The sequence below is a fragment of the Rattus norvegicus genome, chromosome 2, assembly GCF_036323735.1.
Source record: "Rattus norvegicus strain BN/NHsdMcwi chromosome 2, GRCr8, whole genome shotgun sequence".
Taxonomy (NCBI): Eukaryota; Metazoa; Chordata; class Mammalia; order Rodentia; family Muridae; genus Rattus; species Rattus norvegicus.
The window spans coordinates 135,297,859-135,314,285 of record NC_086020.1 but is presented as its reverse complement, the minus strand read 5'-3'; positions in this window follow the sequence as shown (position 1 = coordinate 135,314,285).

Sequence of the window (16,427 nt, the reverse complement as noted above, 5' to 3'; positions counted from 1 at the left end):
CAGGATAGCTAAAGCTATCCTCAACAATAAGAGGACTTCAGGGGGAATCACTATCCCTGAACTCAAGCAGTATTACAGAGCAATAGTGATAAAAACTGCATGGTATTGGTACAGAGACAGACAGATAGACCAATGGAATAGAATTGAAGACCCAGAAATGAACCCACACACCTATGGTCACTTGATTTTTGACAAAGGAGCCAAAACCATCCAATGGAAAAAAGATAGCATTTTCAGCAAATGGTGCTGGTTCAACTGGAGGGCAACATGTAGAAGAATGCAGATCGATCCATGCTTATCACCCTGTACAAAGCTTAAGTCCAAGTGGATCAAGGACCTCCACATCAAACCAGACACACTCAAACTAATAGAAGAAAAACTAGGGAAGCATCTGGAACACATGGGCACTGGAAAAAATTTCCTGAACAAAACACCAATGGCTTATGCTCTAAGATCAATAATCGACAAATGGGATCTCATAAAACTGCAAAGCCTCTGTAAGGCAAAGGACACTGTGGTTAGGACAAAACGGCAACTAACAGATTGGGAAAAGATCTTTACCAATCCTACAACAGATAGAGGCCTTATATCCAAAATATACAAAGAACTCAAGAAGTTAGACCGCAGGGAGACACATAACCCTATTAAAAAATGGGGTTCAGAGCTAAACAAAGAATTCACAGCTGAGGAATGCCGAATGGCTGAGAAACACCTAAGAAATGTTCAACATCTTTAGTCATAAGGGAAATGCAAATCAAAACAACCCTGAGATTTCACCTCACACCAGTGAGAATGGCTAAGATCAAAAACTCAGGTGACAGCAGATGCTGGCGAGGATGCGGAGAAAGAGGAACACTCCTCCATTGTTGGTGGGATTGCAAACTGGTACAACCATTCTGGAAATCAGTCTGGAGGTTCCTCAGAAAATTGTACATTGAACTGCCTGAGGATCCAGCTATACCTCTCTTGGGCATATACCCAAAAGATGCCCCAACATATAAAAAAGACACGTGCTCCACTATGTTCATCGCAGCCTTATATATAATAGCCAGAAGCTGGAAAGAACCCAGATGCCCTTCAACAGAGGAATGGATACAGAAAAAGTGGTACATCTACACAATGGAATATTACTCAGCTATTAAAAACAACGACTTTATGAAATTCGTAGGCAAATGGTTGGAACTGGAAAATATCATCTTGAGTGAGCTACCCCAATCACAGAAAGACATACATGGTATGCACTCAGTGATAAGTGGCTATTAGCCCAAATGCTTGAATTACCCTAGATGCCTAGAACAAATGAAACTCAAGACGGATGATCAAAATGTGAATGCTTCACTCCTTCTCTAAACGGGGAACAAGAATACCCTTGGCAGGGAAGACAGAGGCAAAGTTTAAAACAGAGACTGAAGGAACACCCATTCAGAGCCTGCCCCACATGTGGCCCATACATATACAGCCACCCAATTAGACAAGATGGATGAAGCAAAGAAGTGCAGGCCGACGGGAGCCGGATGTGGATCGCTCCTGAGAGACACAGCCAGAATACAGCAAATACAGAGCGAATGCCAGCAGCAAACCACTGAACTGAGAATATGACCCCCGTTGAAAGAATCAGAGAAAGAACTGGAAGAGCTTGAAGGGGCTCAAGACCCCATATGTACAATAATGCCAAGCAACCAGATCTTCCAGGGAGTAAGCCACTACATAAAGACTATACATGGACTGACCCTGGACCCTGACCGCATAGGTAGCAATGAATATCCTAGTAAGAGCACCAGTGGAAGGGGAAGCCCTGGGTCCTGCTAAGACTGAACCCCCTGTGAACTAGACTATGGGGGGAGGGCGGCAATGGGGGCAGGGTTGGGAGAAGAACACCCATAAGGAAGGGGAGGGGGGAGGGGGATGTTTGCCCGGAAACCAAAGAATTATTATTAAGTATTAAATAAATTTAAAAAAAAGATATGTTCAACATCTTTAGTCATAAGGGAAATGCAAATCAAAACAACCCTGAGACTTCACCTCATACCAGTGAGAATGGCTATGATCAAAAACTCAGGGGACAACAAATGCTGGCGAGGATGTGGAGAAAGAGGAACACTCTTCCATTGTTGGTGGGATTGCAGACTGGTACAACCATTCTTGAAATAAGTCTGGAGGTTCCTCAGATAATTGGACATTGATCTACCTGAGGACCCAGTTATACCTCTCTTGGGCATAAGATGCCCCAACATATAAAAACGACACATGCTCCACTACGTTCATAGCAGCCTTAATTATAATAGCCAGAAGCTGGAAAGAACCCAGATGCCCTTCAACAGAGGAATGGATACAGAAAATGTGGTACATCTACACAATGAAATATTACTCAGCTATCAAAAACAATGCCTTCATGAAATTCATAGACAAATGGTTGGAACTGGAAACTATATCCTGAGTGAGGTAACCCAATCACAGAAAAACACACATGGTATGCACTCATTGGTAAGTGGCTATTAGCCCAAATGCTTGAATTACCCTAGATGCCTAGAAGAAATGAAACTCAAGACGGATGATCAAAATGTGAATGCTTCACTCCTTCTTTAAAAGGGGGAACAAGAATACCCTTGGCAGGGAATAGAGAGGCAAAGATTAAAACAGACAGGAGGAACACCCATTCAGAGCCTGCCCCACATGTGGCCCATACATATACAGCCACCCAATTAGACAAGATGGATGAAGCAAAGAAGTGCAGCCGGACAGGAGCCGGATGTAGATCTCTCCCGAGAGACACAGCCAGAATACAGCAAATACAGCGGCGAATGCCAACAGCAAACCACTGAAGTGAGAATAGGACCCCCGTTGAAACAATCAAAGAAAGAACTGGAAGAGCTTGAAGGGGCTCAAGACCCCATATGAACAACAATGCCAAGCAACCAGATCTTCCAGGGACTAAGCTACTACCTAAAGTCTATACATGGACTGACCCTGGACTCTGACCTCATAGGTAGCAATGAATATCTTAGTAAGGTCACCAGTGGAAAGGGAAGCCCTTGGTCCTGCTAAGACTGAACCCCCAGTGAATGCGATTGTTGAGGACAGGGCGGCAATGGGGGGAGCTTTGGGAGGGGAACACCCATAAAGAAGGGGAGGGGGAGGGGGAGGGGTTAGGGGGATGTTTTCCCGGAAACCGGGAAGGGGAATATCATTTGAAATGTAAATAAGAAATACTCAAGTTAATAAAAAAAAAGATATATAACTAGGCAGTTCAAAGGAAATTATCAAAGAAAATGAAATACTATAAAGTGTGAGTGGTAGTAAAAATTTCAATAATGTGTCACAGTTTTCTATCTGTTAATTTAAAAATAAATATTGTGCTCAAAATGAGTGCTATAGGCCTGGCCTCCAGTTGAGGGATAGGGCCACACACCTACCTCAAAAATATTAATCCAGAATTCCTCCTGACAAAAGTAAATTCAGGGACAAAGAGTGGAGCAGTAACTGAAGGAAAGGCCATCCAGAGACTGCCCCACCTAGGGGTACATCCCATCTGCTGACACCAAACCCAGACACTATTGCTAATGCCAAGAAGTGCTTACTGAAAGGAACACGGTATAGCTGTCCCCTGAGAGGCTTTGCCAGAACTGAACCAATACAGACACAGATGTACATGGCCAAACATTGGACAGAGTGCAGGGATCCCCACAGGCAATTTAGGGGCTAAAGGTATTTGCAACCTTATAGGACGAACAACAATATCAATCAACCAGACCCACAAAGCTCCCAGGGACTAAACCACCAACCAAAGAGTACACAGTGGGTACGCATGGCTCAAGTTGGATATGTAGCAGAGGACTGCCTTATCTGACATCACCTTGAGGGGAGCCCCTTGGTCCTGTAGAGGCTTGATGACCCAGGATAGGGGAATGTTAGGTAGCTGAAGCAGGAGTGGGTGGGTGGGTGGGAGAGCGACCTCATAGAAGCATGGGAGTTACTAAAAAGGAGGTAACATTTGAAATGTAAATAACCAATAAAATGAAAAATAACCAATAAAAATGTGATTAAATATACTAAGACAATTTTCATGTAGGAATATAAAGTGGATAACTTTGCAAAGTAGTTATAAGCAACTTACTGAAAATGGAGATTAACATATTCTAAAATTCATTATTGTTATTTATTGCCTGAGAGAACATTTAGAAATACAAATAAGCTTATTAGAATTCTGGTGCTAATAAAAATATTTAAATCACCTACTCACATACCAGAAGACCAGCATTAATTGCAATGTATTTTTTACAAATTACAATATTTGTTAAAATATTTGAAGTATAATGAAGTATATGAACAAAGATAAAACTCAACTTAAAACAATAGGCTTAAGTAATTTAATTGGAGGATAGAATTTGTAATTTCATACAATAATTAAAAATAATTAAAAATTCAAAATGAGGTGTTTAACGTATGAGCTCATATAGTATAGAAAACGCTTGGAAAAACTTTCAGTATAAATGAGCTTATTATGCTAATTCAAAATAAGCAAGAGAGTACTTAAGAAAGGAAAACAAAGGGATTTTAATTGGCTGGAACAATTTTATTTAAAGATATTACTTTTATTTAAAAATATTATCACTACCATAACCACCTTCTCTCTCTTCCCACTCAAATTTGAGCTTTCTTTCCTCCTCAGTTTTATTTCTCTATTGAGTCCAGTTTGTGTTATTCAACTGGTGTTGGGACTGGAGCCTGCCTTGAAATGTGATTGGTCACATGATTAAAGACAATTTACCCTAAATCTCCCTCTGGCTAATCAATGGGGGTTACCTTATCTGTCACTCAGTACATTGGGGGGGTGTGGAAGCTGAAGAGGCCACCTCCTATAGCCAAATTGGAATCCCATTGGAAGGATAGAGACACTAGTCTACCTATAAAACTTTCAACCCAAAATTTATCCTGTCTACAAGTAATGCAGGCACAGGGGACAGAGCAGAGACTAAGGGAATGGCAGACCAGTAACTGGCCCAACTTGAGACCCATTCCACGGGCAGGCACGAATCCCTAACACTATTAATGTTATTCTAGGCTTGCAGACAGGAGCGTGTTGTCCCCTAAGAGGCTCCACCCAGCAGCTGACTCAGATAGATATCGACACCTACAGCCAAACAGTAAATAGAATTTGGGGACTCTTATGGAAGAATGGGAGGAAAAACTGTGACCCTGAAGGGGATAGGAACTTAACAGGAAGATAAGTAGAGTCAACTCACCTCCAGGTGAGCTGATATAGCCCCTTGGGGTTTTCAGGATCTGAACCACCAACCAAGGAGCATACACAGGCAGATGTGCAGTGAGTCCTGAACAACTATAATAGGGGCTATCCCAAAAGCTGTTGCCTCTACTTGTGATGTGTGCTACTAGCTGAGCTGCCTTGTCAGTGAAAGAAGAAGAGCCTGGGAGGGCTTGAAGTGCTGGGGGATAGAGGGATATCCATGGGGCCCCACCTGCCAAGAGAAGGGCATGGGGGAAGGATTGTGGGACAGTATGGCCAGATAGGGGGAGTGAGCAGGATGTAAACAGAATATGTTAAAAAAATCAATTAATTAAAAATGCGAACGAAACCTTCGTTTTGGTAGGATTTCATGCCCGACTTGTCCCATTGATGCGGGGATTTTGTCTAGGTGGAGCTTGCCTAAGTCTTCTGCACATCGTCACAATTACTGTGAGTTCATTTGTGCATCTACACCGCAGTATCCAAAAAACATTCTTACCTTGATGTTATCCACACCTGTTTCTTAGTTTTTAGAACTTAGGTGTAGGGTATCATATGCATTTCTCTTTTGTCCTGAGAAGGCCATAGTTTCTTCTTCTGTGCAGTAGACCAACTGGGAATCTCTACCTTAATTTCCATGTATAAAGAAGGAGAACCTTTTCAAAGATTGACAAGTATTGTCTGGTCTATGGGTATATCAAAAATTATTAGAGGCTGTTATATTTCTATGTATTTATGCCAAAATTATAACATTAAGTTTTCATCTAGAATCTATAGTCTATCAGTTCAAATATTTTTGAACCTTTTAACAGTGTCATTGCTGCATTTGTAAATTTAGCCCAATTACCATGTTGGAAACAACCACAAAATGCTAGACAAATAATGAAGAATTATCTCTTAGAAGGAACTGAAGAGTTTGGAGACTGTGAAAAATTTGTGGTTCAAACATCATGATATAAAATGTAGGCCCTGCTGGTTATAGCCAGACAGAATTTAGACAGAGGTACTGATACACCAAGACTTTAATAACTGATCTTGATGTTCTTGGGACTGGGAAAACAAGCATGGAGCCCCAAAACTTCCACAAGGAAGAACTTTGCATGATAAACTTCTTGTCCCTGAGTTGGAATCTTTTGAGAACAAAGACTATAAAATCTGAACTGCATTGAGGTGTGCATGTTAAGGATTCAAGGGGAATGCCAACGAACAAACGAACTACCTACCTACCTACCTACCTACCTACCTACCTACCTACCTACCTACATAAGTAAATAAATAAATAAATAAATAATTTATCATGTATTTATTTATATATTTGGACCCACATTACAAGCAGAAAACATATATTTTTGAGGAGGGCAGGGGTTATGATTTAGTAAAGATATGAGTCATTAAGTAGAGAAATACTAGATTATGGCACAGTTTGGGGGTTCTGTACAGGCTATTATTTTTTGGCTGCTTGCTAAAACCCCTGGGTCATTCTTTTAGGTGATGGCTACACAAATAGTAAGTCTGTGGCGATCTTGAGTTGTCTGTTTTGTTTCCAGCACTATTAGTTATGAGAAACCTGTAACATTATAATAAGGCAATTTTCTGTTTTGATTCTTTTATTGTGAGAAGCGTTCATCTGCTAGCCTGGAACTTCTAGGTATCTGAAGATGACCTTGAACTTCTGATACCTGTGTTCGTCTTAGAGTACTGGGATTATGGGAAGATGTGAGAACTCGTGACTTATGCAGATCTAGGTTCCAAAGTAGAGATCCAGGCACGGTACAAAAAGAACTTTACCCAAAGATAACATTCCTAGCTCCAAATATCTTTCAATATTTCTATCTGTATTTTTTCTTATCATATTGGCTTTAATTCAGTGTTCTGTTGACTCCTGACCCTCCTGACTTTATCTCTTATGTACTGGGTTGTAAGGTGCAGACTGTCACACCTACCTCATTTTCAGATACAGCATCATTGCTGTGACTGTTCACAAGCTCCTGTGCACACATTATAGCAGCTATTTTTTGTGGCTATCATATGATTTTCAAGTTAATAATAGTAACTTAGTAATAGGCCCCCAGAATGAACACAGTGGGAAAGACTGAGCAAGTGTGTTTCATTCTCAGTGTGTGGAACATTTCATCTGTCAAAGACTTGTGAACTATTGAAGCTGCAAGCCCTTCCTGAGTTTTACTTTCAAGCTCTGAGTAAAGTATTGTACTGCATTCCTTTTTCCTTCCCAGAAAGTAAACAACACATTACTTGAAGAAGAGATCGTATCAGTATGGCTATACCTTACAAAGCAAGTTTTAAGCATCTGGGTAAAGGCAATCAGAATAGCACTTTTCCTTCTTGAATTATCGAGAATATTTCCAGGCAGTTCAAGTTCAGCAAAAGCTATTTGCTCAGCAAGCCACTTTGAACCTTATAACATGATATCAGTTTTTCTGATAGTCAGAACATCTCGCTTTCCTATGCTGTATATATTTTTCTTTCCTAAGAGGTCAGCATGTTTGAAATTTTCTGTCGGTTTTGATAAGGACATTTGTAGGTGGTATGTTTTCCCTCTGAATGTATGTAATATACAATATACTTCTGCAATTTTTCCCATGTCATACCATATTCGAAATCTACTCCGATGTTTTCAGGCCTCGTTATCCATCTCAAATTCTTGGTTCATGTATCACCTGATAATTTTGCTATTGGGCAATCACTTATCTTGCAGCTATATACATTGACATGATGACAAATATTTACTAAAACATCTTGCATCTGTGTCATTGGTGAGTTTTCGTTAAGCTTAATCCAGGTAAAATACTTAACTCAGTAAACAAAGATGAATTTGAGAAGTAACAGCCACCCCCAGGTGCTCATTTCATTGAAACATAGCCCATTGATAAAGAAGTGTGAAGAAAGTGATATGTTATTGAAATCAGAAGTCTCTATTTAAGGGAAAAATATCATCTACAAAACATATATTTTAGGTTCAACATTTTTTTTAACTCAGCTCCTCAGAGAAGGATAATGATCCTGAATCTGTAATTTTTTAGAAATCAAAACATGAAGAATTAACTTCACAGTTTCATAAATCGTTTTTTCAGGAAGCTGGCATGTATTCATTTTGGGAAGTTCTCTGTGATCATACTCTTTCTAAATTGGTGAAGGTGATGAGTGTCTTCATGTAATGACCTCTGGATAACATATCTCTGCGCAATGTCCTTTTACTTTTACACTCAATGTAAAGAGAGAATGTTATCAAGAATAAAAGGAACATGTTTAGAGTAAATTCCTTGCTACCATTGGAGGGGTTACGCTGCAGTGGTTCTTAGGCTCCTAATGCTGTGACTCTTTACTACAGGTCCTCATGACAGAGTGACCCCCAACCATAAATTTATTTTCCTTGAAACCTTGTAAGTGTAATTTTGATACTTCTATGAATCATAATGTAAATATCTGGTCTTAGGTGACTACTATGAAATGGACAATAGGCCAACAATTGGCCAGAAGGGTTTTGCAACGGACAGGTTGAGAACCTCTGTGTTTGAGCTACTGGGAACCAAATGACCTGGTGTCAGTAATTTGCAAATGCTAAGATTGCTTGGCAGAGTAAGACCTTCTGTAAGGAAAAAATGGATGCTTCCATTGTTACACTGTGATTAGGGTAATGGCTTTCAGATATGTATGGGTTAGTCACTAAGACTAATAAATAACATGTTCTGATGTATTTTTGACAGCATTAGCAGGTGGATTAGAAACAATAGATTAGTAGGCCTTATCTGAAAAGACTTAATTATACCACAAACTTCTTAAGAGAAGACTCTTTGGTTAAGTTGAAATCATAGAACCTGATAATCTGTAAATCCAAGGAGGTGGGGTATGGGTTGGGCAGAAATCAATGAGATGAGGAAGATATTATCAGGAAGTTGTTTTATTTCCAGATCTCTAAAAGCAAACAGAAATATCAAATAAAAGACACAAAATTAAATCAGAACTCTGCTAAACCATTGAGTTGAGCCTCCTATCACCCAAGTTGAGCCTACAAGTTGGTATTAAAATATTGCAGTGTCAATTAAAAAATTAATGACATACGATCTACTTACTGGAAAATGAAACATCATAAATTTTCCCCTTAGAAAATCTTAATTTTCCTGTCCTAAAAGAATCTTTGAACAACTATCATTGATTTATAGCACCAACCAGAAAAGAGGACATGGAGTGTGTGTGTGTGTGTGTGTGTGTGTGTGTGTGTGTGTGTGTTTGCATGTAAGAGAAAGAAAGAGAAAATGTCTAGATCTAATGGGATTTAAGTCCCATTGCCTTATTATACATAATACATAGGAGTGTTAAGTCAACTTAAAAAGAATAACAACACACACACGTGTATGGATATAATATATCCACATGTATCGTACAGGGTTATGCATGTATGCATGCATCTATCTATCTATCTATCTATCTATCTATCTATCTATCTATCTATCTATCTATCCACCCCCCTCTCTCTCTATCTATCTTTCTATCTGTCTATCTATCTATCTATCTATCTATCTATCTATCTATCTATCTATCTATCTATCTAGTGTTGTTTAACACAACCATACACATGGCAATTTTTAGGACCCCTATGAGTAGTGGGAGAAACAGATTTTGAACATAGCATCTGACATTTAAGATATAGAACATAGACTTTGAGTTCAGATCTCTGAAGACAAAAGCAGATGAGTGAACTCTCACTCATACCACACAAGAGTATGATTACATCTAGAAGAATTTTTACTAAAATTACTTACATGCCTTTCATTTTCCAGTCTTGCATTGTTAGTTGACAATCTTGATCACAGAGCACCTTTACCAAGAACTGTTTGTCTGGTAGCAATATTTATAATATTTAGGAAGAGAGGATATTTTATATGATAAATCATCTTTCATTAATCAAATTAGTGGAAATCATAATACTAACAAATTTAGAAATAATCTGCATATTCCTCAGGAGACGGGATTTAATATTCTGTATTACTTTTTATTCACTGTTAATCCCTTGGAAATCTTGGTATGATTTCGAGATTTTTAATAATACAGCAGAAATATTCATGACTATATACTGCCAATTATGGAAAACATAAGTGGCTTGATGGATATAACAATTAATTAGTGAATATTAAGTATATTAAATACTTTAACTGTTATTGAAAACAATTATTAAAATATTTTATTAGTTACAGCACCACAGATTAATAGGTTTTTAAACTAATGTATATATTAAGGTGTGTTGTAGCAGGTGCTTGTAATTTTAGCACTTGCAAACAGAAATGGAAAACTGATGTGAATTTAGTCTCATTTGCTCCACATAGTGATGCTCAACTTTCATTCTGCATAACAAGGACATGCTTATAATCATAAAAGTCAGGATGCTGATGCAGGAGAATCAAGTTAAATATCACACAGGATTACACAGCAGGTTTCAGGCCAGGCTGGTGTAGGTGGCACAGTCTCATTAAAAAATCGTTAAGCTACCCAAAGACTATACATGGACTGACCCTGGGCTCCAACCTCATAGGTAGCAATGAATAGCCTCGTAAGGGCACCAGTGGAAGGGGAAGGCCTTGGTCCTGCCAAGACTGAACCCCCAGTGAACATGATTCTTGCGGGAGGGGAGGGTGGTAATGGGAGGAGGATGGGGAGGGAACACCTATAGAGAAGGGGAGAGGGAGGGGTTAGGGGGATGCTGGCCTGGAAACCAAAAGGGAATAACAATCAAAATGTAAATAAGACATATCCAAGTGAATAAAGATGAAAAAAAAACGTTAAGCATAAAATCAATTTACATACAGAGATCTATATGGAAATATGCATACATTAATTTCTTAGGAAGAAATAGCTTACAGAAAACATGTAAATCAGAATATTTAACCAGTCCTAGACTTTCTTGTCTTCTGTAACAGAAACAGGGAGGCCCATTGAGGATTGTTTGGTGTGTACTTTAGGCAAGCCTTGGTAACAATTCTAATTTTATTTTCCAGAAGAATGATTCATGAGTCATTACTCTTCTTTCTGTTCTGTTATTTGTGGTAAATTTCACATAAAAATAGACAGTGTTGCAATTTAGTGGTAAATCCTCTTCTGAGCGTTGGGATACCCTGGGGCCCATACTGGGCTCCCAACATCCAAGAAGTTAATTTGAGGACATGCCATGCAGAAAAGTGTGATACTTTACAGGAAAAAGGAATAAACCAACAGGGAAATTAGAGCACATTATTTTCAATAAAATCTGTGTTTTCAGCCACACAAGCCATTTTCTTTTTTCAAGTTTCCCAATTTACTATGTTGCTTAACATAGTCCCTTTTTTCTTTTGTCTATATTGACTCCCAAAAAGACATTGCTATGTTATGCTTTACATCCTTCTATAATTTTTGTGTGTGTTATGTAAAACAGAGTGGTGTGTGTGTGTGTGTGTGTGTGTGTGTGTGTGTGTGTGTGTGTGTGTGTGTAATAGAAAGAAGGGGTAGGAGGAAAAAAGAGAGAGGCACCACCATCTCTAAGTTTTACTTAATCATTGTCTCTTAATAAATTTCATCTTACCAAATGACCTCACGCTTTCTTCTCCTTTTCTTTCCTTCCTGTCTTTTGAAAATCAAATGTTCTATGTTCTGTCATCTCAGGCTTCTAGCTCCACACCTTTTCTTTTGGAGTAGTAGAAACATAATCTAATGTTTCACATGTGTTTGGTAAGTGAGAGGCCACTAGCCATATTTTTTCACCCCACAATTTCCTCTTTCATTTATAAATGCAATGCTAACATTGTTTTTTGCAGTTTATATTAATCCTGTTCGAAAGTAGTTAGACTCTATGAGCAGAGGAATAGTGGAAAACATAAGGTCACTCACATATCATCTATATGTTGTGTGTGATGCGTTAGCTGGTTGTCATAGCACATATGTGTATCTTTTCAGCAAGGGGGGAATATGCTGACCCAATTCCAGCAGCTCAATGAAGAAGAAAACCCAAGAATTTGAGCAGATAATTTAAAAAGTTGATGAAAGGGTTGGGGATTTAGCTCAGTGGTAGAGTGCTTGCCTAGCAAGCGCAAGGCCCTGGGTTCGGTCCCCAGCTCTGAAAAAAAAAGTTGATGAAAATGTCTACATATAATTTAATATTTTTGTTATCTTAGATGCCTAACATAAAAATTTAAAAATAATCCAATTTATACTATTAATCAGTATTCATATGTTATTACAAATTCACAGCTATAATAGAGGAAGCATGGGGGCAATCTCAGCTCTGGCCCTTTGAGTGGCTATATGGAGTAGCTGATTGTATAGGGGCCTGGGTAAAAAATGTTCAAAGGAATGTTGTTGCTTAGCTGTCACTTTCCCTTCCTTTCTTACTTATTTAGTTATAAACCACAGGAAATAGAATAGACCCTAGTCATTCTGCCTCAGTGACACACCCAGACTTATGCCTCTTGGGTAATGCAAAATCCAGTCAGGCTGACCATCTGGACTACTCATGATCCCATAACATGTCAATATAAAACAAAAACAAAAACAAAATATTAAAGTTAAAGGTGTTAAAATATATAGAAATGACACTAAGAGATTTTTTGCAAAATAAAGGGCATTAGAAACTTTTCTGCATTTGCATTTCCCTGTTCACTAAGGATGTTGAACACCTCACAGCAGTCAGAATGGCTAAGATAAAAAACAAAACAAAACAAAAAACCTCGGGTGACAGCAGATGCTGGAGAAAGAGGAACACTCTTCCATTGTTGGTGGAATTGCAAACTGGTACTACCACTCTGAAAACCAGTCAGGAGGTTCCTCAGAAAAATGGAAATTCCACTACTTGAGGACCCAGCTATACATCTCCTGGGCATATACCCAAAAGATGCTCCAACATACAACAAAGAAACATACTCCACTATGTTCACAGCAGCCTTATTTATAATAGCCAGGAGCTGTAAAGAACCCAGATGCCCTTCAACAGAGGAATGGATTCAGAAAATGTGGTACATCTACACAATGGAATATTACTCAGCTATTAAAAACAATGACTTCATGAAATTCATAGGCAAATGGAATGAACTAGAAAATATCATCCTGAGTGAGGTAACCTAATCACAGAAAAACACACTTTGTATATACTCATTGATAAGTGGATATTAGCCCAAATGCTCAAATTACCCAAGATGTAATCCACAGACCACATGAAGCTCAAGAAGAAGGATGACCAAAGTGCAGATGCTTCTACTCCTCCTTAAAGGGGGAACAAAAATATTCATAGGAGGGGATATGGAGGGAAAGTTTAGGGCAGAGACTGAAGGATCGGCCATTCAGAGCCTGCCCCACATGTGGACCATACATATACAGCCACCAAAACTAGGTAAAATAGATGAAGCTAAGAAGCACACACCGATAGGAACTGGATGTAGAGCTCTCCTGAGAGGCAGAACCAGAGCATGTCCAGTACTGAGTTGAACTCTAGCAGTAAACTTCTGAACTGGGAACAGGACCGCCTTTGGGGGACTTAGAGGAAGGATTGAAAGAGCTGAAGGGGCTTGCAACCCCAAAAGAACAACAATGCCAAATAACCAGAGCTTCCAGGGACTAAACCACTATGCAAAGACTATACATGGACTGACCCTGGACTCCCAACTACATGTGCAGCAGAGAACAGCCTTGGGCATGAGTGTAAGGGGAAGCTCTTGGTCCTGCCAAGGTTGGACCCCTAGTGAAGGGGAATTTCCAGGGGTAGTAAGAGGGGTAGTTGGGACGGAAACAACCTTATGGGAGAAGGGAAGGGGATAGGGGACTTACGGACAGGAAACTGGGAAAGGGACTAAGTGCTGAAATGTAAATAAAGAAATATATCCAATAAAAAAAGAAAAACTTTTCTGCAGCAAATGATTTGTTCCCTTCTGTTCTCTATGAGAACAAGTATGGTCACAAAATGGCATCACAAAGGCTGGCATTTCATGGCTTACTTTGCATCCAATATCACACTGAAGGTTTCATCAAGACCTTCTCACTAAATCCTCATAACAACCTACCACATGGGTAGACATACGTACTGCACAGGACATAGCGACGCATTCAGAGGGACCATCCTCACAGGCTTTCTGTGAAATCCAGGATATGAATCACAGGTGTCAGACTCCATTTCTGCAAGGGCCAACAGGAGAAAAGCATTACTATAAAATTGTAATTGATTGGAGATTAAAGTGATAATTCTGTTCCAAAGGAAGGGCTGATACTGTTACTAACATTATGCAAATTCACTGGTGGCTCATATAATCACTTTTCTTTGATTCATAAAGGTGATATTCATTATAGCACCAGAGTCTATGAGCACAAGAAATGTCTGTTCTGAGCATCTCTCCAGCCTGAAGCTGGGAAACTTTTGCTTATTGCCTTTCTTTTATGTTTGTACACTCTTGCCTGATTGTGCAGGCTATCTGTTGACTCTTGTCTCCCCTCTTCTTTGTTCTACTGTACACATATTCACGAATGTTGAGAACAATTTAACTATTATTTCTTGTTCTGTTTTAAACACATGGCCTGAAATAGGTTTTTCCTGACAAATGATCAAATTAAAAGAGAATTCAAAAATGAGTAGGTGCCATTTTTAATGAGGTGTGCACTCCATTAAATGGAGATGTATATATAAACATAGTATACATATAAAACATGTATAAACAATATAACATATATATATATACATAATATATATACATAAAATGAAATACATAGCAGGACCTATCAGTATAATAATTTTATATATACATATCTCAAAAAGAAATGAATAACATGTAACTGTGACAATCTTCAGTCACAGTAAGACTTTCAAAGCACAAATACCAATAACCCCATTGCCATGTTTACCTAAGAAACAGGAAAGGCTTGAAAAATATATGTTCTCTGCTCAAGATGGTTTGTCATAATACTCAACTATTGTATTTCTTCTGGGACATATCTAGCACTGTATTAAAAATGAATCTTAGTACAAAATTCATAATTTTTGACCCAATAACCCTTAAGTATCTTCTAAATGCAAACCAGAAAACTATGAACACTGTAGGTGTTTCAGTTATCACAAACTGGAATCTAGAGCTAATGTGAGGTGTTGAATGTGGGCAATTATACAGTGCCAGTAACGTTTCTGCTCTGGAACTAAGAGTTAGAACAGTTAGTGATGAACATCTTTAATCTTTACATACTGTAATAAATATCTATAGATATGTTCCTCAGATCATCACAACACCACTACACACACACACACACACACACACACACACACACACAGACACACACACTTCTAAAAACACAAATACACACTGCTCAGTCTGTTTAATGCTAACTATGCACATTTTTAGTGCTGATGATTTTTACTGGATAACCAATTGGTGTGCTCTTCCCTGGGGAAGTCTAGTTCTCTTGGTCTTAGTGTTCCTTATGTATCTGTTGCACTCTCTAGCATTGAGGCTCCTCGGCTTAATGATGTCCACACTAGTATGCTTAGTATTGTTCTTTTTTCTCCTCTACATGACTATCTAAACATGAACAAATAAGGTCAACAGAACGGCATCCTTACATAGATGGGAAGTTCTTGTTTTCAAATCACCAAGAAACTTGAAGAAAGCAAAAGGGGTATTTTTACAGGCACCCCTATGCTATAATTGTTCTGAGTCCTGTGAAAAGCTTGTCTCCATTGATGCTTGGAAAACTATCAAGTATTAGTTACTAATGAATGAGCTTTCCATTACTGATTATTGCTCTACCGACACATTAAGTGCAAGGAGAAATTTGCAGGTAGCTTATGGCTTATTTTTAAGATCCCAGGTGTTCGGTTCATCTGCATCCGAATATGACACGGCATAAGCATGTTGGCTGATTTGCCAGAATAAACGAGGCCCTGCAGCTCTATACTTTTTACTTTCCTCTGAAATCTAACACAAGCCACATTATTTATTCAGGATGACATTAAGATGCTCACTCTGTACAGAAATAAGCACACTGATGATGTTAATTCCAGCACTTCGTTTGCTGCAGAACACTCACACTTAAATACAGCAGAGGACTCTGTGACATTTCCCATGCATTTCCCATTTTAGCATGTGATTATAGCTTTCTATTTGTGGCAAGTTACTTCTGCAAGATTTCCTAGATTTAATTTAAATTTTTAAATATTTGACTT